Raw genomic sequence first — 22,219 nt, forward strand, 5'->3', positions numbered from 1 at the left:
AAGAGCCAGCATAGTCTTTCCTGAAGCATTTTCCCCCATCACTTCTCCAAATTAAGTCAAATGCTCATTTTATGTGGGCCCCGAGTATCTTGTACACCTCTATAGCATTTGTGACAACTGAGATCATATAAAGGATGGCCTATTCATATCCATGTCTCCTCCAAATTGCAGGAGTAAATGTGTCTTGTTTGTAGGACCTGGGATTATCTACACAATGCTTCAATGTGAAATGTAGAGTCCAGAAATTAAAGATAATATCTGTATAACAAATTTTTATCTGTTATTATGGTTTAGGAAATGACATTCCTATGGTACAGTGATTCCAAATTGTGTAGAAAGATGCTTGGTCTACAGATAAATTTAATTTTAAACCAGTGAAGAAAACTAAATAGAAATATGAGTAAGAGAATAGAACATGCTCATAGAAATTTGGAAATATGAATGTTATAGAGAGGTGAATTGAATTCAGAATCCTTTAGTACTGCCTAGTCCAAAGATCTTTGCACTCAGTCAATTAATAACTGCTTTTATTTATTTATTTTTACTTTATGGAGCTGAATTGGAGAGGACTCCTCTTTAATTGAAAATACACATACACCTAATGAGAAAAAGTGTTTAATGGAAATATGTGTGGCATTATCCATCAGAATGCATAACCAATTGAAAGAAGGAAAAATAATAGCAACTCCCTCCTAAAGATAAAACTGATAAAATAAACAACAACATCAATCATTCTTGGTTATGCTTACGTAAGAGGTGATATTTCTCTATGGTAGTCACTGCTCAAGTAATGTCAGTTCAACAAGTCTTGGCTGCCTGTGATGTGTGTTTATGTGCTTCTGTGTGTGATGGTTTTGATATATCTCTTAAACTCATAACATCACTATGAAGGAGGGAGCAATCCACAGTTTATCCACAAGGAAAGCAAGGCTTGGAGGGGTTATGTAATAGCTATTAAATCTATGGCAGGACTGACGTTTATATTTGGACATTGATATTCTTAACCCACATTAAAATTTCCACAAGAAGATGAGGCTTGAGTATGGCATAGAATGATATGCAGGGTTTGAATAGCAGAAATTATAGCAAGGATAGGAAGGAGATAGGTTACTGAAAGATGAGACAAAGCATGATGTAAGTGGGGCAACCCAGCCAGCTAGGCGTAGAATGTAAGTGTCAGGAGGCGATAGGTCTTAGAGGATAAATCAGGAGCAATGTATGGAAGTTCTTGATGCTGTAATGAAGAATTTGAAGTGTAATCAAAGGTAAAAATGACCTTTAAAGAGTGGTTGGTAAAGACATAATCCAATGACTTCTATTTTTGGGAGGAGTCATTTGACATAAGTACGTACATTATGATGGAGACAGCACTAGGAAATGCCAAATGGTATTGGCTCGAATCTGATCCCAACCCTCTTCATTATTCTAAATTTCCAGAAATTGAGAACTCTATTCTTACTCAACCTTTATGAAAATCTTTTCCCTCTTTTTTTCTTTTTATTATCATTTTATTAGGGAGTCACACAACTCTTACCACACTCCATACATACATCAATTGTGTCAAGCATAACTGTACACATGCTGCCATCATCATTCTCAAAACACCTGCTTCCCACTTGAGCCCTTGGTATCAGCTCCTCAGTTTTTCCCTCCCTCCCCACTCCCACCTCCCCCTTGAGCCCTTGGTCTACATATGGCCTCCTCCCTGGAGGACGAACAGCAGAGAAGTGGGTGAGGGGAGACGTCGGATGGTGTAAGATTTGACAAAATAATACTAATTTTAAATTATCAAGGATAAATGCTTTTTATCAATGATAAGAATCAATACCTTTTTAAAAACCAGAATGAAAAACCTCATAGTTTTTATGGCATATGTTCAGCATGTTATTGAAAACATTATGAATCTTCTGTTCATTATAGCTGGCATGATGAAAAAGAATACTTAGACTGAATATAATGCAAATCTTTTTTTATAAGTTGCTCACTTAGCTAAACATACATCATTAGCCAATATTACTTTACGATCTGCATCTTCATGTTTTCCTAAAAGCAATGATCTTTTTTAGTAGGACATGGAACATTTTTTGTTTATTTTCTTTTAAAATTATGAATTAGGAGTTAATACACATATCATTCCATAGTTCAATCATATCAAGCAGAATTGTACGATTGCTGCCACAATCAGTTTCCAAACATTTTCCCCCTAGACTCCTTGGCAATGTCTCCCTTTTACTAACCCCCCCCCCCTCTACTCACAGTACCTTCACCCCCTGAAACCTTTATCTTGCTTGATGTCCCTATAGGTTCATCAGTCCTGAGTTTCATAGACTGAAAAACAGAAAAATATATAACACAACTTCAAGAGGTTGACCTCCAATGATATAGCTCCAATGAGATATACCTTATTATGCTCAAATAAAAGCCAAACCAACAAACATATAGAAAATGTTGAAAACCAGATCAGGTCCAGTGTACATCAGAGGGGGGAATCAACTGACAAAGTTTCAATTGTACAAGTGAAATTTATGCCTTCGATCTCTCTACTCCGCTCTCCAGTGCCTTCTGTTTGGAAACCACGTTTTTCCTCCCCTTCATTGTGGATAGAGGGTGATCACTGGAGGCTTCGTTCCTTTGTTGTTTCCACAAATGAATCTTGGTTCCCACTGTCATCAACGACCTTCTGCAAACTGGATCCTCACAGTTTAGGCTCTGATAGTGATCCCTCCTTTGACTTCAGGTTGTATGATTTTCAGTCCTTTGGTGACTGATGGCGGTGTGCTCCTTCCATGTGGACTTAGCTGACTTCTCACTCAGATGACTGCTTGTTTGGAGATAAGCCTTTAAGACATCCCATACTATTGTATCTGATAGCCACGCACCATCTCATTTCTTCACCACATTTTTCTATAGCGCCCATATCGTCTGCATTCCCTTCCTGTAGGCGAGTATCGAGTAGGGAAATGATGTAAGAACTAATTATTCTTAAATTGGAGCTAGGATTTAGTCAAGCCCCAGTGCATTCCTGGATCTGTTTGTTTTATCTGCCTCTGGCTTCTTTTCAAATCCCCCTTGTTAATTTATGGTAGAGAGTCTTATCAATCATCCCCCTGGGGTATAATGATCTTCCATTAATATTGTCTTTATTAACCCTTGGTACTAATTTTTTTAAGTCCTGTTGAGAGAGCGATACTGGGCCCATGTAGGCTAACTCCATATTATAGTACCTGAATTATTCACTTGTACAGAATCAATCCTTTGATGGCTATATTGCTATTTAAACAAACAATGAGAGTTAATAGAGAAATTTATAATAATAATCACTAAGAATGTCAGTCACAGGCTTGCTGGAAAAATACATACCTTAAAACCGCTTATAGGACATTGATGCAGCAAGACCAGGGTTGTCTGCCTACCAACAGTTCAACCATCTTGGTACAGCTGTCTTCTACCTCAGACACCACGTCTTTTCCGACTTCAGTCCTCAGGTGACAAGTGTGTCTGAGGTAGAGTCCACTCACCCAGTGGAGTTTCCACATCCTCTTTTCTTAACCCTTCTGAACTTGATTCTCGAATAAATTTTTTCCTTTTAAAAAAAATCTCATATGGTTGATGATTCTAGTGTGACTGTCCCCCTTATACAACTGACTCTTGTTTGGCTGGAGGTTGACCCCGGCTGGTGAGTTCCTTTCCAGATCTGACAGGGGACAGAAGGCTGTGATTGCAGAATGTAACAGTGTGTATTACAGTATTTGACACTGTTGACTTTTAACACCTGGCCACCCTTAGTATTTGGCTTCGTCTGTCATTTCTTTTACAGACTCTTCTCTTATTGCATATTGTCTCCCTTCATTCAAGTTAGCACTTACCTATCCGCTAGCCAGCCATCTGTAGATCTTTATATGCAGACATACTTAGATGATACATCGAGGTAAGTTTGCATCCTTACTACTAAACGAATGGTAAAGAATTTCTCAGAGAAAATGCAACAGAAGAATAGCTTATATCTTGAATTATTCACAGCAAAGACTTATGGTTATAATTGCTTTTTCCTTACCTAATGTAAAGTCACATTTTGTGATTCTTTAGAAAAGCATGTTTTTGTTGTTGACAATAATGCTCAGAACTTAAGGGGGGATCTTTAGAGTAAAATTGTCTTCAAGACAAAGTAAATTACCCAAAGTGCATTTGTGAATCAGATGAGAATATATTATTGCAAGTGCTACTGAAAGCAGACCACTTGATGCAGAAACACTTACGGTATTAACTGTGTTCGCTGGTTCTTTACTGCTGATTGTAACTCTTCTCCTTGATTCAGAACTCTGTCAAAACAAGTGTGATTTCTGCTCCAACTGACCGGAGGCACATGCTGCACTATTCTAGGACAATGAATGTCTTTCAGGTGTCCAGAGAATTATTAGGATATAAAGAATAAATTACATGCACACTTGTAGGCACACAACTATTTGAATGCTTTTAACAGCACACGCATGCAAAATAAATAATTGGGTCATTGAAGATGAAGAACATAAAATTTTCACTTTCTAGAAGTGGCAGCATAGTAAATTGTATACAACAGTGAATTTCCCAAGAATATTAAAAAATTGTTCAGTCGTCACATTGTAGATATTCTTTAGGACAAATATGGTGAGTTCTCTTCCCTCTGCCCCTCTCAGGTTACTGTAGTGGAAGTTTGTTCTATGCTTAACACCCTATGCAAGTGTTCTCGGAGCTAAATTCTGAGTATACTCAGTAAATGAGAAATTTTTTAAGTTTCTCATTTGTGTTTGTGGCATTCCATTAGATGATTCTTCTATACTGTTTAGACTCCGGTACTGACCGCTAGCTTTTACCGAACTTGAAAATGCCTTCTTAACCCCCTCCTTGGTTAACAGTCCTCACAGACGTTGAGCTTTTGCAGCAGCTGGTGGCTTTAGCTGCAGTCGTTTTCTTCCATTTGAAGCGGAAGAAGAGGGAACGGAACTGACCTCAGTGTTCAGCCAGGCTCGTGCTAGACACGGTCAGGCTACAAGCTCAGATGGCAGGGCCCAGGGGTGAGGCCTCAGCCTTATCCATTGGGATGTCTACTGCTGACCTTCTTGGTTGAGTTCGCAAGTCCTCCAAAAATTCTACAAACTATTCAAATCTCTTTCAATAATTTCTCTTTCTTTCTAAATTAACCAGAAGTTGTTTCTGCTACCTTTAACTAAGCTATATGAACAATGCACATTTTTTACTTCAGAAGGGCCCCTACCAATCCAATTTTATCTATCGTATACATGATCAAAACAACAAGTTCATACTATGTGATTCTTCTAGTCTCCCCGTGCACAACATTCTGAAACAATTTATCTTTGACCATCATCTTCTACACCACTGTTTCCATGCTGCATCCCTCTAGGAAAGTACTCAAATAGTACTTCCTCAGTATTGCCTGAAAATGGCGAACCTTTGACATCAAACACAATAATCTCAAATACTTCCTTTCTATGTTAGGTTGTAGGAGCCCTAGTGGCATAGTAGTTATGGGATGCGCTGGGATCCTCAACGTTGGCAGTTCAAAACCACCAGTGGCTCCTCAGAGAAGGACAGGGTGTCTACTCCCTTAAAGAGTGACAGTCTCAGAAACTCACAGGGACAGCTCTCCCCTGTCCTTTATGGCCACTGGGAGTCGGCATCGACCCAGTGGCAGTGAGTTTCTGTTTGGGTTTTGGTATATTGGATTGTATGACTGTGAGCAAGACTATCCGTTTCACTGCACAACAGTTTCCTCTCCATTACTTCATAGCTCTGCCAATTTCACCAAGTTACTTGACGTCATTGAGTCCGTTTTCTCCGCTGTGGAACGGTGTGAAATAGGACCCGATTGTGGCGTGTAAAGTGCTTAGAAGAGTATCTGGCATAGAGTAATTCCTCCGGGAGAGTTGACATCACTGTCAGTAAAGCCTTCAAGTAAATAAGCACTGACTTATTCTTCCTTCTCTCCCTCCATTTTCATGTCCATGTCCGCACGTACTCTTGTCATTTTCATGCTTACTCTCACTTCCAAACAGAGCAGTGACATGGCTTTCCAATGGTTCTTCCGTAAGTTTATATACATCCCCTGATTTAAAGACCAAGGTCCACGCTCTATGACTTTTCTTAAAACTTTCCTTACATTCTCCAAATTAACTGAGTTTTTTCTTCTAATTTTTAGCACACATAAAATTTAACCATTGATTTTCCTACTGTTTCTTTAGTTTGTATTTGTGAAGCCCAATCTCTCCCTCACTACTGATTGTAATAATTTTTGTCCATTGAACACATGATCCTCTCCTGAATTAATCCATATGAAATTGTTTTAAGCTCTGCAGATGCATCTCAGTTAGTATCTTAGTTAAATTTCTACTATCAATTTAATTACCTCAAAATTTAAAAAGTCAAATTATATGCAAAGATCAAAGCCAAGGAAAGCTTGGAGTCAGGTGTGTATTTCCTTCTGTGGAAATCATGTATCAAAATCAGCTGAATTACAGAGCCATACAATGGAATAGCTTTAAGAGGAAGCTTTGAGGGGAATTCATGTGTCACATAGAGACAGACAGGTGTGTAGATCTTTATAATGCTTTTGAGTTGTCTTTACTCTTCTTCTAGTTAACTATTTATAAAGGTGTGTCTAACACTGTGGTTGGCAAAAGGATTTAAGATAAAAGGATTTAGCTGAAGTTGAGGGGAGCCCCCCACCAGTGGCGTCCTGGTTGCTAGTTGGCTGCTCACCACAAGTTGAACAGTTGGAAACCGCCAGCTGTGACTCTGGGGAAAGGAGGAGGCTCTCTGCTTCCATAACAAGGTGCAGCCTCAGAAACCTATAGGGCCCATCCTGCTTTGTCCTGTCAGGTCGCTGTGAGTCAGCACTGGCTCAATGACAGGGAGTTTGTAGTTGGACCTTAGTTGAGTGCTAACCTTTGTTTGAAAACTAAACAGTTCAAAAGTGTAAACTATTATAAAATAACAGCATGATGGAAAATATATTAAGCAGTTACAAAAACATTTTAACAATTAAGAAATGCTTAGACACCAGGTGCCAAGAAAATTTAAATTAATACACAGAAATAGAACCAAAAGGGCTTGCCTCCATAAAATGAAGAAAGAAACATGATTATTAAGATTTTGCTACAATAAAATATTATAAAGAAAATTATTGGTACAATTTTTGAGTTTTACAAGGAATGTGTGAGAGTTGAAAATTTTAACTGTAGATATACAAGCAATAACAAATATAAATGGACATTAATTTTACAGAAAAGCTAAGTAAGAAATTAAATACTACCATTTTTTAAGATAGGTAAATGTCATCTTATTAAGCTTTTATATACTATGTAAATTCAGGTGATGTATAGCTCACTTAGTCCTTTGCCATCTTGCAGCCATTGTTAAATGTCAGTATGTAACAGGAAGAATATCAGAAGTAGATGTAGAGAATAATTGGGATCAGAATAAAAGGAAAAATATATATTTAAACATGAGACACTATAAAATATGTAATCTCTAAGGTAAAATATTCTCTCTATGATTTATATTATGTAATATGCATTTCTGTCACAGATTTATGTAATACAATGTTTACTAATATATGTGTACATTCTTTTATATGTATAGTCATGTACATATGTTATCATATATATATAGTCATATATATTTATATACATACCTGTTGCCAAGAGTCAATGCTGACTGATAACCACTGTGGTAGCTGGAGCAGGACTACCCCTTGGGTTTCCAAGGCTGCACACCTTTCTGGAAGCTGGTGACCCATCCTTCCTTCTCCCATGCAGGGGCTGGGGGTTCCAGCTGCCACCTTTTCAGTGAACCGTCCAGTGTTTAACCCCCCCTTCTACAACTACCGGCACCACTCTTTTCCTAAACATTGTGTGTATGTATGAGTATATGTGCACTTACATTTCTATTCCTATATGCACCCATTCCCATAAGGTCAGGGTTGACTCCCAACACCCAAGGGTGTACATCTTTACGGAAGTTGACAGCTAACATGCAGGTTGACCGAGGGTTTGAAATAGTAAACTTACAGTGTTTTCCACATAGAGGAAAATAGTGCCCTGGACTTTTGGCAAGGAATTTACTGTCAGCTTCTGAAAGCAATAGATATTCCATGTTAACAAATGCCGGAGAGAAAGGAGCTGCAGGTGGCGGAGCATTTTCAGGTGTCCCCCTGGAGGTGGGCCTGTGGTGCTTTGGTTTTCATGTGTTGGGGAAATGTGACCCTCTCCCGAGTTGTGTTCCTACATTTTACTTCCATTCATTCATGCTTCTTTGTAAACAATTCTTTATCTGTTGATGCTCTATGATTTCTTGGCATTTGTATAAGTTACTGTAATGCTTTCAATTTGTCTCTTATCTGTTTCTTTGGCCTGGATTCAGGGTGCTCTGTAGAAGGCAGCAGAAGGAATTGTTGAAGGCAAGGTTAAAAGTGGTTGGACTCTCAAATGCAGGGTATAGCACACATCCTGCTTGTCTCAAGGAGTATGTAACCTGGCGTGGAATCGTTCAAAACATACCATACCTTACCAAAAAAGGCATTTGAAACTAGCTGCTGTGTTATGATGATCACAAAAGTGCTAGGATTCACTTTAGGGTTTGTTATATTATATTCTTAGATGACAAAGGGAAAGCAAAGGTACTAAGCAATTGTTTGGCTTAATCTGTACCTTATATACTTGAGTATTAGCCGACCCATATGTCAGCTGAGGCACCTAATTTTATCACAAAAGCTGCATACAAAATGTGCCGGAAAGACTCAGCTTATACACGAGTATATACGGTATCTTTTTTAATCAAGGACAAAGAGCTCGGCACTCCAGGGGCAGGACAAACCTGGCTAACAGCAGTCTGCAGCCTTTATTGGAATAGTGGCGGAGGCCAGATCTATTACTCAGGGAATTTGAATCATCAGAAGTCAGCTTTATAGCTACCAAGAATTGAAGAGGTTCAAAAGTTTAGAGAGAGCTTTCCAGAAGGAATAATAGAAGCATGTATAAATTGCCGATGGGCACATTACACCTCAACCCCTAGCAAACTTTCAGAACAGACGGTATGAGCAGAGGGAAAGCTGGTAGTGATTAGGAAGCGATGGCCTGACTTCCAGAACAAACCAGGCCACTCTCACTCAGCGTCACGTGTTACATCGTCACTTGTTTGAGGGTGTAGAGAATTCTGTTTTTGTGGTCAGTCTAGATTTCCGCAGACGGAAAACAAAATCTTGCAATACTCTTTCAGAGAAGATGGGGAAACGTGGGTTTTGGGAAATGATTATCTGAGTTCCTGTACGCCTGCAAAGACTTACAGTCTCGAGAACTCTCAGGGCCAGTTCTACCCTATCCTCTACTGTCTCTATGAGTCAGCATCAACCAGGTGCCAGTAAATCCCCCCCCCTCCATCCAGATATATGTGGTAAATTTGAATGCAATTGTGTGATTAGAGGCCTGGGTCCAAAAAATGCCAGCTCAAATTTACAAGGAGAATTTGTGTTAGGAGGATGTTCCCCATAACTTCTCTGCCCAGATTGTGGATATTAGAGGTTGAGGTCACTGTGCCCACGCTTTCCAGCTGGATGAATACTCATCTGATAGGGATTGAGTCAGATGCCTAACAGTTGCAGGAGAATCACGCAACTGGAATTGTGTGGGCAGGTCTCTCAGGTTGAGCCCATATCCAGGCTCTTTGGGATCTTGGGAAATAAAAGATGCAGAAGAATCTGGTAGCATGAAAGTCAGAATTTGGAAACAGGGGTTGGGGCATGCAATTAGGATGTATTAAGATTAACTTCAAGTCAAAAAACAATATGAACATGATACGTGTTTTAGTTTCTTAGAGTTTCCATAGTAAAATATCATCAAGTGATGACATTAAAGAACAGAAATTTACTGTCTTACGGTTCTCAAGACTAGGAGTCTGAATCCAGGGTTTGGGCAGAGGGGGGAAAACATTCTCCTTGTTTCTTTCAGCTTCTGTTAGCCTTGTTCCTTGGCATCCTTTGGCTTGTAGACCGTGTAGACATGTCTTCACGTCTCCCAGCCAGGTCTTGGAATGAAGACACGGTCTTCCACAAGTACTTTCTGTTTCTGTCAGGTTCCGGGGGGCAAATTAAGTCTGTTATTATTGTGTTATTGTTAGATGCCATCAGTGGCTCTAAGGAATCAACACCCCTGAGGAATTCAACAGTTCCAGGCAGTACCATGTCTGTGATTGTTGTTAACAATCCATTTTGTGGGCTGCGTCGCACTAAAGGTCTTCTTTGCTTTCACTGCTGCAGGATGGTTTCCTGCACTTTTTCCACTGGACAGCTTCTTTAGAACAAATCTAGCCCACTGCCGCCAGTCGATTCTGACTCACAGTGAGCCTCCAGGACACAGCAGAACTGCCCGTTGGGCTGTCAAGGCTGTGGCTGTTTACGGAAGTGGAGAGCCGCATCTTTCCCCTAGGAAGTAGCCAGTAGTTTCCAACTGCATGTGCCGAGTCCCTGGGGTGTCCACTGTGCCACCAGGGTTCTGGCCTTCTTTCGAAGAACCATTTAAAAATACGTCTTATCGAAATGTAACATCAAGATAAAGACGACAAGACTTCAACTTGCTTGCTTTGGGGCACATTCTAAGCAAGACTTTGAAGTGTAGCGTGGACCGAGTTCACGATTTGGAGGATGCAGGTAATGCCAACCTGGCTGAGCTGTATAGCTACTTTAACTCTATGCCAATCGTAGCAGGCCGTTTTTTATCCTTCAGTAAGTTGAGTTTGTCATGGGGATCCCTGTTAGACTCCCACCCTATGCCAGCACGGAGTTTTGATTTCTCTACTAGTGAGGTCTTCAACGTAGCAACAGAGATTTTTAGATATCATTTTTTTTAGATTTTGGTTAAAAAAGTGGTTTCAATACTAGCTTAGTTTTTGTTTTCCTTTCAATCTTAACTAATAATTTCTTACGATCTTGTCTGAAGTTTTATGCTTTTCAAGATATTTATGAAAACATAAATTATCCAAGATTTTTTTCTTTTCTCCATTGGAGTATGTTTAATCTGAAGACCTAGTTCATCTTTACGAAATATTGAGAGATCTCCAGCGATTCCTTCCCAGGGTGGTACATCAAACACCACAAGCACTTTGTCGCTTGTCTTGTTCAAAATACTCATACTTAGACGGTATAGCTGAGGATAAAACATTTTTTTAACATCCTCAGGTGATTCCCTTCTGCACTATTGACCCAAGAATATTTTTTGTTGAAGGTGTGTTTTCTTTTTTTTTTGCATGCTTTTATTTCTGTAACTTGTTTTCCCCACTAACCAACTGAGAAGTGTGTTATTCTCATTGTTGATCAAGCCAAGACTCAGGTGGTCCTAAAGAATGTCATGAATTTGGGCAGTTGGCTTTTGCCTTTGATAAAGCACTGCATTGTGTCAGTATTTAAATTATGTTTAACAGTATATACTTAAGGGAGCAAGGAAGTGTGCTTTCGAAGTTAGAAAAAGTTCAGCACTTTTGCTTAAACAAAGAGGTGAAAGGATCATTGAGTTAGTTTATTATGCCAACCTGGCCGATAAAAACATGTGGGGTTAATTGAAGGGCAGAGAGATATATGGCTCCCTGAGCCTCACCTTTCTAGTTCTTGAGTCTCTTGATTTGTGATGGTCGGACCAGGGTGCACTTGCCTTAGCCAGTTCCCTGCTTCCGCTGCCAAGGCTCACTTCCTGCAAGACATCCCTGAGGAGAAACCACGTGGACCTACCCCATGCAGCGTTGGGTGCTGGAGCAACTTGTGGAGACCCCTGCCAGTGCTGAGATGCTTACACGTTCACTGACTCGGCTTTCCTCCTGCAGTTGGTGTCATTCTGTGTGTTTTGTGAGATGGAGGAGGACTTTTGGATTGGTGTTGGACAGTTGGGTTAATGTTGGACTTGTGGGCCTGGGCAGCACTGGGTTGGGATGTTTTCTTCATGTGAACTTAGCCTTTATATAAAACTCTCTCTTGTATATATGTTTCTGCGGATTTGTCTCCCCAAAGTACCCAGACTAGCACAGTCATTAAAAGTGAAATATAAATAACAAAAGCAACTCTAGTACCAACCATTCAATATGAATTTTGGTTAGGAGAAATTTTTGCTACAAGCTATTAAATTACTACAAGCTATCCAAACAGTGAACACACTGTCTAATTTCAAAGTACATACATGTATTACAAAGCATCTAGAAAGACGGAAGAATAAAATGCATTGACATTTGTTGGAAGGCCTGGCTAGATATTAGTCTGTAAATGATTTATCAAAATGCATAGTGGCAGACATATTTAAGAAAGGGAGCGAATTTCAGGTAGCGAGATGTAAGTGTCATGTTTAAGTGCATTGAAGTTCATCTGATGAACCACTGATGCAAGCAGGATGGAACTGCCTACACCCTCCGAATGGCAAGGCCGAGCCACTGTGCCAACTCTACTGTAGAACAATTTCTCCAGTGTGAGGAGAGAGGGCATTCGGGGTTGGCTGAATGGAATGCTGCTTCTTGCAAGGGAAAATAAAGGAGCTATTGAAAACAGCTATCATGCAAACATAGTAGACAATGTTTCCTGCCCGTTAAAGGGCTACAACAGCTTCTAATTGACTAACATAGGGTAGTCTGTATTTCTAAAGCCTTTTCCTTGAAAAGGGAAGGGTAGGGTCTGCCAGACTGCTTTTAATTTTTGTCATCTACCACTAAATGTGAGACTTGTCAAGGTTAATTTTTATAGTTGAGGTATTTTGCCAATGACTGTCATAAAGAACTTATGTCTTGGAAGTCTGCTCTAGGCATCCTCTCTGTGAGATTCCTCACTTGACGTCAGACGGTGTAAGATATGACAAAATAATAATTTATAAATTATCAAGGGTTCGTGAGGAAGGGAAGGTGGAGGAGGGAGGGGAAAAATGAGGAGCTGATACCAAGGGCTCAACTGGAAAGCAAATGTTTTGAAATTGATGAGGGCAACAAATGTACAAATGTGCTTGACATGATGGATGGATGGGTTGTGACGAGTTGTACGAACCCCCAATAAAATGATTTAAAAAAGAAAGACTCCTCACTTGGTGAACTGTGCCCCACAGCTTATCCTTTCGATGAGTTGATACCCCATCGCACGCAGGGCCCACTTCTGCCACGAAGCTTGTGGGGTTCATAGTCTCCACGTGGTTGGTGGGCAGTCATTTTGGTCAAAGGACAGTAGAATGCATTTTCATAGAGCCTTTCTCTATTGCAGTACAATGACTCCCAAACTTACTCTGAGTGTCAGCCGTATCGCAAACCTTTCAAACTATGACGAGGTAGTAATGGAGATGCTTTTAGTCTGTGTTGACTTCTGGAATGTTTACGGTTTAAAAATAATAATTTTTTTTACCTATTTAGAACATCTTAATATTTGAAGTTGCAGAATGTGTTTTTGTTGACTTGACCATTCATTTCTTACTCATAGGAAATAAAAAATTTTAAATGAATTATTCTCCATTGAATGGCCTGCCACTTTTCACACATCAGTAGTTTATGTGCTTTTCAGAGGAATTCTGAATATTCACAATTACCTTCTTTTAAAATGTTTCTATACTTTTGTTTGCATCCTAATCGTTTGCCTCTTCCTACCAGCTTCCCACCCATCTTTGCACTGAATCTCAATGATGTTTGTTATGTACAATTTGGAGTGCCTGGCAAACAAACAAACAAACAAACAAACGAGCAAGGACAAAAAGTAAGGCAGAACAGACTCCGCCTGAGAACCCCTGGTGGCTTAGTGGTTATGCTTTAGGCTGCAGAACAGTAAAGTCCGGAGTTTGAAATCCCCAGCTGCTCTGATGGAGAGAGACCCATTGAGGGCTCTTATAAGTCTTATTACAATCCATACATCAATTGTTTCAGGCATATTTGTACTTATGTTGCAATCAGTCTTTTCTAGACAAGTACGTTCTATTGAACTCTTAGTATCAGTTCCTCCTCCTTGCCCCTCTTCCATTCCCCCTCCCCTCGTGGCCCCTAGATAGATTATACATTATTATCATTTTCATATCTCACACCAACCACTGTCTCCTTTCCCCCTGGTTTCCATTGTTCTTCCCTCTGGAGGGGAGCATGTGGTTGTGTGTCCATTATTATGATCGGTTCCCCCTTTCTCCATCCCACATGCACCCCCAAGCCACCTGCCGTTTTCTCCTCTTATAAAGAGTCACAGTCCCCGAGACTCACAGGGGCATCTCCACGTTCTAAGCTGTCCTGTAGGGTGACTATGAGTCACCATCAACTCAGTGGCTTTTGGTTTAGGGAACATTGTGATGGTCGAGACCAAAGTGGCCTCCTCTGACTTATGAGCACTGTCTGTGAAATATTGACATGCTATTACTCGAGTGTGGTTTAAATGTGAAGCTTATATGTTAGAAATTAAAAAATAATGAGGATTTCTGTTCTAATTATATATATATATATTACTGCACATGAATATATACTTATTTATTAAATGTATAATTGCAGCATGGAAAATGACATAAGGGGATTCTTATCTTCAAGAGTTTATTTTCCCAAATTAGCATATTCTTGATCTCAGAGAGGCATCTGTCAGTACCAGCTTTGGGTGCCCTGGGGCATGTGTGGCTCACGTGGCTAATATTGCTTATTTTTGAAGTTGGATAAAAATAATGTGAAATTATCCAAGTTTGTAAAATTTTGGTCAAAAAATAAAGTATGGACTAGCACAGCCTTCTGGAGTTTGCTGTTACTGTTTTAAAAGGGCCCTTGCAGAATGGGAATTTTTACACTGTGGCATCGCTAGCTCTGTTATTGCAGTCAGCACCCGATCTTTACTGCTATTGAAATGAAGTCTGTAATTGGCCAAGTTAGGTGTCTGTCTGTGGACATCCCCGCACATTCCTTCCTCTAGTTGGCTCTCTGGCCTGGAGAGGACAGTCCTTTGCCTCCCCGAGGTGCTACACATCTCTGACCTCCTGCCCAACTGCCAACGCAAACATCTCTGGACATTTTTCTTTGCTAGGGTGCTGTGTCCCCAGGGTGCGGGCAGCTCCTGCTGCAGCTGTCTTGAGGTCAAGTCTGGACAGTTGCTCTTGCTGTTTATCCTCTTCTCTTTGGTTGCCCTTCCCTTCTTTTCTTCCACAGTGCACAGTCCTACTCTTTGAAATACCTTCTCTTTTATCCTCTTCTTTTCTATGCTTTTATCCCCCTCTCTTGGTAGAAAGAGATTTTTGTTTTGCCTTTAGTAAACTATAATTGTGGTAGAAAATTGCTAGCTTCCAAGCAATGCAAGCAAAAAGAGAGGCACACCCGGGAAACAAACCTTGCATCCCGGCATTTCCGAGCCGCTCAGAACAGCTCCAGTCTGCTCCCTTAAGCTGACCCTTCCTCCTGTCATCTCACCTTTAAGACTTAGCAATACGAACTAGCCGCTGATGCAGTGCTGCCTCCAGCACCCCCACGGACGCTCTAGCCCCTCTCTATCCCCCTCGACGCTGCCTTGGACAAGGCCTTCAGCCCTCCCGGTTTGAATTCGCGCCACTCTTGTAGGGCCTCCCTTCTCACTCCCTTGAAGCCAGTCATTGGAAAACCTCACTTATGGCCAGGCCATGTTTCTGTGGAAAAGAACAATTAATCTTTTCTGCCCATGGTCACTCTGAGTTGGAATCGACCCCCTGTCAGTGTCCACAGAACGATGGAAGGACTTGAAGTGACTAACAGGGGCTCTTCCCTGATGTCCTTTCTGGCCATTTTACTGAGTTATGTTTTTGTTTCAGCCAGACTTAGTTGTTACTGATTCTCCCGGCATGCCATACAGTTGCCCTTGTCGTGTGCGTCCTTGTCGTGTGACCCGTACCACTTTAGGGTGGAGGTTAGATGATGCTTGGCCCACGGAGCCCTGCGGTGGGACAGAGCCCCCTCACTTAGGCTTCAGGAGCACCCCAGAGATGGCTTCATCAGTGTATAAATACTGCATACGTTCCCAGATACCTTACTGACCCTGAACTCCTGAAGGCAGGATGTATGTTTCAGCCTGGCACCTTAAGGGTTAGCATGATTCGAGGCTATATAACCAAGTACTGTGCTAGATCCCAAAGTTGCTGAAATGGCTAATCAACTTTGAATTCTCCTTCCCTTTAAGATATGGAATATTCAAAATTATTAGCAATGTGAGCTCTGTTTCTGTTTATTAACAATCTCATATGGTAAATTAATTTAATTCAGTATCCATGGTTTATTTTTAATTTTCAGAAGTAACTTAATTTTGTTGTTGAGAATACATGCAGCAAGACATCCACAAATTCGATCATTCCTACATGTACAATCCCGTGACACTCATCACACTCTGAGTTGTGCAAACACTCCTTTCCCAGATTGTTCTCTGTCGTTAATAAAAACTCACTGCTCCCTAAGTTTCCCATTTAATCCTTTGAAATGTTATTGTTAATTTGATACTGTATAGATCAGTGGTTCTCACCCTTCCTCATGTCGTGACCCTTTAATGTAGTTCCTTATGTTGTGGTGACCCCCAACCATAAAATTATTTTCCTTGCTACTTCATCACTGTAATTTTGCTACTGTTATGAATCGTCATGTAAATATCTAATGTGCAGGATGTATTTTCATTGTTACAAATTGAACATAATTATACATAATTAAAGCATAGTGATTAATCACAAAACAATATGTCATTATATATTGTGAAATATTTATGTGTTTTCCGATGGTCTTAGGCGACCCCTGTGAAGGGGCCATTCGACCTCTGAAAGGGTTATAGCCCACAGGTTAAGAACCACTGGCATAGTTCTTTAAAAAGCACCATGTTCAAATATAAATTCTCATTGAACCTTTATTCTTTGAAAACTGAAAAACAAAACCGACTCACTGTCCCAACTCCTAGCAAGCATGTAAAGGTTTTCCCGAGGCTGCAAATCTTTACAGGAGCCTCGCCATTCAAGCTCATCTTTCTCCAAAGGAGGGGCTGGTGGGTTTGAAGCACCAACCTTGTAGTGAGCAGTCCAACAATGACCTGAAGGCACCACCGGGTTAGCATTGCATTGAATGAATTTCCATCTTTATCTACACAGCCAAATCCACGATTACAAACATGAACTTTGTATAGTGTCATGGGCTTTAAAGACAGATGTTCTGTTTTCTCTTAGGGCATTAGAGTTAAAAGAGACATACAAATATATTACACACTGCTCTTTTCATCAAGTTCATGAATCGATAATTCACTGGTGAAGGACATTCTCCTATGAATGGGCTCAAGACTTTCAGATAATTTCTCAGACAATCTTCCTCACCTCTGGAAAAATGCTACTACGTAGGCCCAAGATATTTTCCCAACAAAATTTCAAACTTTCTAATGAAGCAGTAGGTAACCTGGCCTATAATGGAACAAGAGGGACCAAAGACATCGCTCATGAAAACACATGGGTACCCCAAACCATGCTGCTCCAGTGCCCACTGAGGACAGAAATAAAAGATAGATAGTGGTGAGTTTGGTGAAAATTGTGTCTTATTTTATTTTAAATAATGTTTCAAAGAAATATCAGTGTCACTAATGTTTGTCCCCCTTATATTGCTTTTACCCTTGAAGAATTGGTCAGTCAAATGCATGTTTTTAAAGTTGTTCCCCTGAAAGCCTCCAAATCTTTTATGTGTCTTCGTGTTCAAGTGCATTTTGATGTAAAATCATAGAAAGCCTTTATGCATAGTGCAGAGAAGACAGACTTTGGCAGCATGTGTCATTGTTTCTAAATGTAAAGTTTTTAAACATAGCTTGGTACAACAGTTTGTTAGAGTTAAAATTCAGTTTGTGTCACTTTAGGAAAGCTAAACATTATTTCTGTCATATGTCTTTGAAATGATATCATATGTTCAAGAACCTCAATGAGGTATTTACAGTGTCAGAACATACTAGAAGAAAAGTGCTTATATATAAACATTATAGATTTGAATATAGATTAGTTATGAACTAGTTATGAATATATATATAATATATATATATATTTCTTTCTCATTGGGCTTATGAAACAGTTTTGTCAAATTTCCTTGAAACCCAGACTCACTGCTATTGAGTCAATTCCCACTCACAGCCACCCGAGGGGACAGGGTTTCTGAGACCGTCACTGTTTCACCAGTAGAAAACCTCATCTTTCTCCCACAGAGTGGCTGGGGTTTTGAACTGCTGAGTGTGCGGTTAGCAGCCCAACACATAACCCACTAAGGCAGCAGGGCTCCTGAAGCGCCGCGGACTGCCAAAAGAACAAACAAACCTGCCTTGAAGAAGTACAACTAGAATGCTCCTTAGAAACAAGACGCAGAGACTCCATCTCCTGGACTTTGGACAAGTCTGCAGAGGAGACTAGCTCTCCCCGGACAAGGACATCATGCTCGAGCAGTTTATGTCCCTTTAGGAAAGCTAAATATTATTTCTGTCCTATGTCTTTGAAATGATATCACACGTTCTAAAAACTCAACGAGGAAAAGAGTGTCCAGACGTATTATAGGAGCATGCATACCTACCAACATAGATTATAGTAAGACTCTTGACAAGATGCATCGGCCCAATGTCAATCCTCTGCAACAAGGCACTCAGACATAAGCACCGTTGTGAGGACGGCACAGGACGGGCAATGTGTGGTTCCATGTCTGGTTCCATTGGACAGGGAGCCCCCGAGTCAGAACCGACTGTGGCACTTACCAACAACAATGCCAAGATTGGGGGAGACTGAGAAAATTAAGTGATAGTTGGGTTAGACAATAGGCATGTTCTTTGCAACTCAGTCACGCTGACGTTTGGGCTGTGGGAGGCCAGGCTGATAGGGCAGAGCTAAAGAAAGCTGGGTTTTCACAGGACTCAAAGAAAGTCAAGGTCGGAAAGTTAGACACTTCAAAGGACTCTGCAGCAGCTGCTTGAGAATTGGTGGGAAATGTGGGTACCAGACAAGGGCCCCAAGGTCAGTTCCTAGGACTCCATGTGACAGAAACCGGTTGAAACATTGTCCTTGAGGGAATCTATTGGTACCTAAAACCCAATTTTGTCCCCAGGGCTCCGCCATGGGTGTTGTTGGCTCAGCACTTGGATGTAACCTACACCATCATCTACAGACGTCCGGTCCTCTCCAGGTTAATTCACAATGTATATTCCATACTACGAACCCAGCCAAGAAAATCACTTTTCCATCGAGTACAAAAATAAATGTTCTATGTTTATTATGTTTACAAGTCAACAAGAGAAAAACAGCAACAACAATAGGAAAATAGGCACACAAAAAAACACGAACAGCTAATCAATTGAGGAAGAAACCATCAATACTCACAAATTCAAATTATTTTTAATCAGACAAAAGCAAAGAAAATCAGTTAAAAATCCCCTCTCCCATGTATCCAATGGCAGGGTATTAGAAAGTTGAGTAATACGAAGTGTCAGCAAGGGCTTGTGGACGTAGAAAGCCTCCTGGACTGCTCGTGGAATCAGAGAATATTACTGGAGTCTTTCTGGCACTATTCGTCAAATTAAAATAAGCAAATACTGTGACTTAGCACTTAGCATTTTACGCTCTCGGAGAGTTTCTCACAGAAGATAACTGTTGCCGTTCACGGTGCTCGGAGTTGGTGGAGGCACGAGAGTATACCTCCAAGGTATATACCAGAAGGTACAGTTACCATTTCCTCTATAACATCGAGATGGGTTCAGAAAAGACCGATGGCTCCGGCCTCAATAATGTTCACGAAGTAGTACTATCCCAAATGAGTCCACAAGGCAGAGCACGGAAGTGCACGGTGTGAACACCAGCCTGAGGCAGTGCTGACTTCCTTTATGTTTATTATCCAATTGAGAACCACTGAGGCCCTGATCTCAAAAAGCGTGCAGGCAATGATTAGGCACTTCCGTGTAAAGGGGAGAATTGGTAAGCATTGACAAAAAGTTAGTTAAAGAAGTCCCATCGTGGCAGAGTGAGCCAGAAACACAAACACTCGAATGTTCTGTGTAGCATTGTCCTTTTCTGGTGTCCTGCCATTGTTTTATTGTGGTAATATAATAAATAACCCAGGGCCATCCAGTTGATTGGGATTCATAGCGACCATAGATTGGCTATAACCCTTTGTGGGAGGAGATACCCTAAGTGTGTTCTTGTCAAGTGGCTGACGAGTTTGAACCGTTAACAATCCAGTGCTTACCTAATAGACCAGGAAGGCAGTTTCTTATTGCCTTTTCCTGTTTCTTTTATATGCTTCTTAATTTGTCTGTTAGTTTTTTATATCTTGATTTGCTCACAAACATTTCCACCTGTCATCGTGACCTCCTTGTATGTGGTCTGGTTTCCTCTTGCTCTCTTTTCTCAAAATCATTTTATTGGGAATTAATATTGATATCAAGCCATTCCATAGTTCAATCACATCAAGCAGTATTGTACAATTGCTACCACAGTTTCAAAACCTTCTTTTTTCCTCCTGAAGTCCTTTGGTGACTGATGATGGTGTGCTTGCTCCATGTGGACTTAGTTGACATCTTATTTAGATGGCTGCTTGTTTGAAGAGAAGCCTTTAAGACCCCACGCTCTATTTTATCTGAGAGCCGGGCACCATCTAATTCCTTCACCACACTTTTCCATAGGGCCCATATCTTCTGTGCTCCCTTCCTGAGGGTGAGTATCGAGCAGGGCCATGGTGGAAGAACTGATTCTTTTACTTCGGAGCTAGGATTTAGTGCGAGAACCAAACCCATTCCTGGATCTATGCTTTTGTTTTTAAATCTGCCTTTGACTCCCTTTTAAAACCTCCCTGTTAATTTATGATAGAGAGCCTTACCGATCCCTCTCTGTTTCTATCATTTTGATTTCCTTATAATTTCTCGGTCTGCATTTTCCCTGTGGCAGTAACTGAACCTCTGTTGCAAATTCTTTCTACTAAGAGATTGTTGCTGCTCAGCCTGCAGATCTAGCAGGCACACCTCCCACCTTCTGTTCCTAATATGCCTGAGGGAGGAACAGAATGAAATACTGACTGGTCCTGCACCAGCCTCACATTGTTCTTATGTTTGAACACATTGTTGCAACCACATATCAGTCTGTCTCATAGAGGGCCTTTCTCTTTTTGGCTGCCCCATTACTTTACCAAGCATGAATCTCTGGCAGCTACTTGTCAGTATACTGCTGTGTTATATTGTAGGATAATCTTCCACACCATTTTACTTATTTATGATATCAGTGATACCGTTCTATGCTTGGAGCATTATGTGTAGTCATCTTTCTTTGGAATGGGTACAAATGTGGATCTTTATTCCACCTTCTTGGCTAAAGTTGCTGTCTACCAAATTTCCTGGCATAGACGAATAAGTGTTTCTAGGGCTACATCAGCTTGTTGATAGATTCCATCAATACTTGGTGTCTTGATTTTGGCTAATGTTTTCAGTGTCGTTTGGACTTCTCCCTTCCACACCATTGGGTCTAGATCATATGCTGCTTCTTCAAAAGGTGGGGTGTTGAGTGGTTCTTTCTGGGACAGTGACTTTTTCCCTTGCTCTGTAAGTTGCCTGCATCAGTCAACCGGGAGGAAGTTGAGACTTTCCACACCTACAAAGAATTACCACTTCTGAAACCCACAGGGTCGTTCAACCCTGCTGTTCAGTATTTTGCTCATAAAATCTCTCAATATTGTCACTTGAGGCTTTTCAGTCGGGAAGTGTTCCAGGCACGGGAACAGCGAGACCAAGGTCTTGAGGCTGGTTCTCTTCGTGGCTGTCAGGCTTTGGTCATCATGACTCCAGGCAGAGGGAGACGGAAGAGAGGTAGTTGGTAAGTAAGAGGAGTAATTTAAGCTAAGACCAAGTACTTATCAATTTTGTGAATAAACATATTCAGCTTTTGTTGCTTAAGTGTTTTAGAGGTCACGTTAAAGGGCTGAAGACTAAGAATGTCACTTGAAGGACTCGGGTGTGGGTGATCCAGGCTATGGCATTTTCAATCATCTCATAAGCACCTGAAAGCCAGACAGTGAAGAAGACAGACCAGAGAAGAATGGACACATTTGAATTGTGGCACTGGCAAAGGAAATTGAAAGCATCATGCATGGACTTCAAGAAGAACTAACACATCTGTCTTGCAAGAAGCACATCAGACTGCTCTTTTGAAGTGAGGATGGCGAGACTTCATCTCCTGTATTTTGGACTTGTTATCAGTAGAGACCA

The 22,219-nt window shown here is 40.7% G+C and overlaps 1 protein-coding gene across 3 annotated transcripts in view; it reads left to right on the forward strand.

The window, feature by feature from the left end:
• Positions 1-22,219, forward strand: part of PRKD1 (protein kinase D1) — a 349,031-nt gene that overhangs the window by 128,199 nt on the left and 198,613 nt on the right. The gene's annotated exons all lie outside the window — the stretch shown is intronic.

The sequence above is a fragment of the Tenrec ecaudatus genome, chromosome 14 (assembly GCF_050624435.1).
Source record: "Tenrec ecaudatus isolate mTenEca1 chromosome 14, mTenEca1.hap1, whole genome shotgun sequence".
Classification (NCBI taxonomy): Eukaryota; Metazoa; Chordata; class Mammalia; order Afrosoricida; family Tenrecidae; genus Tenrec; species Tenrec ecaudatus.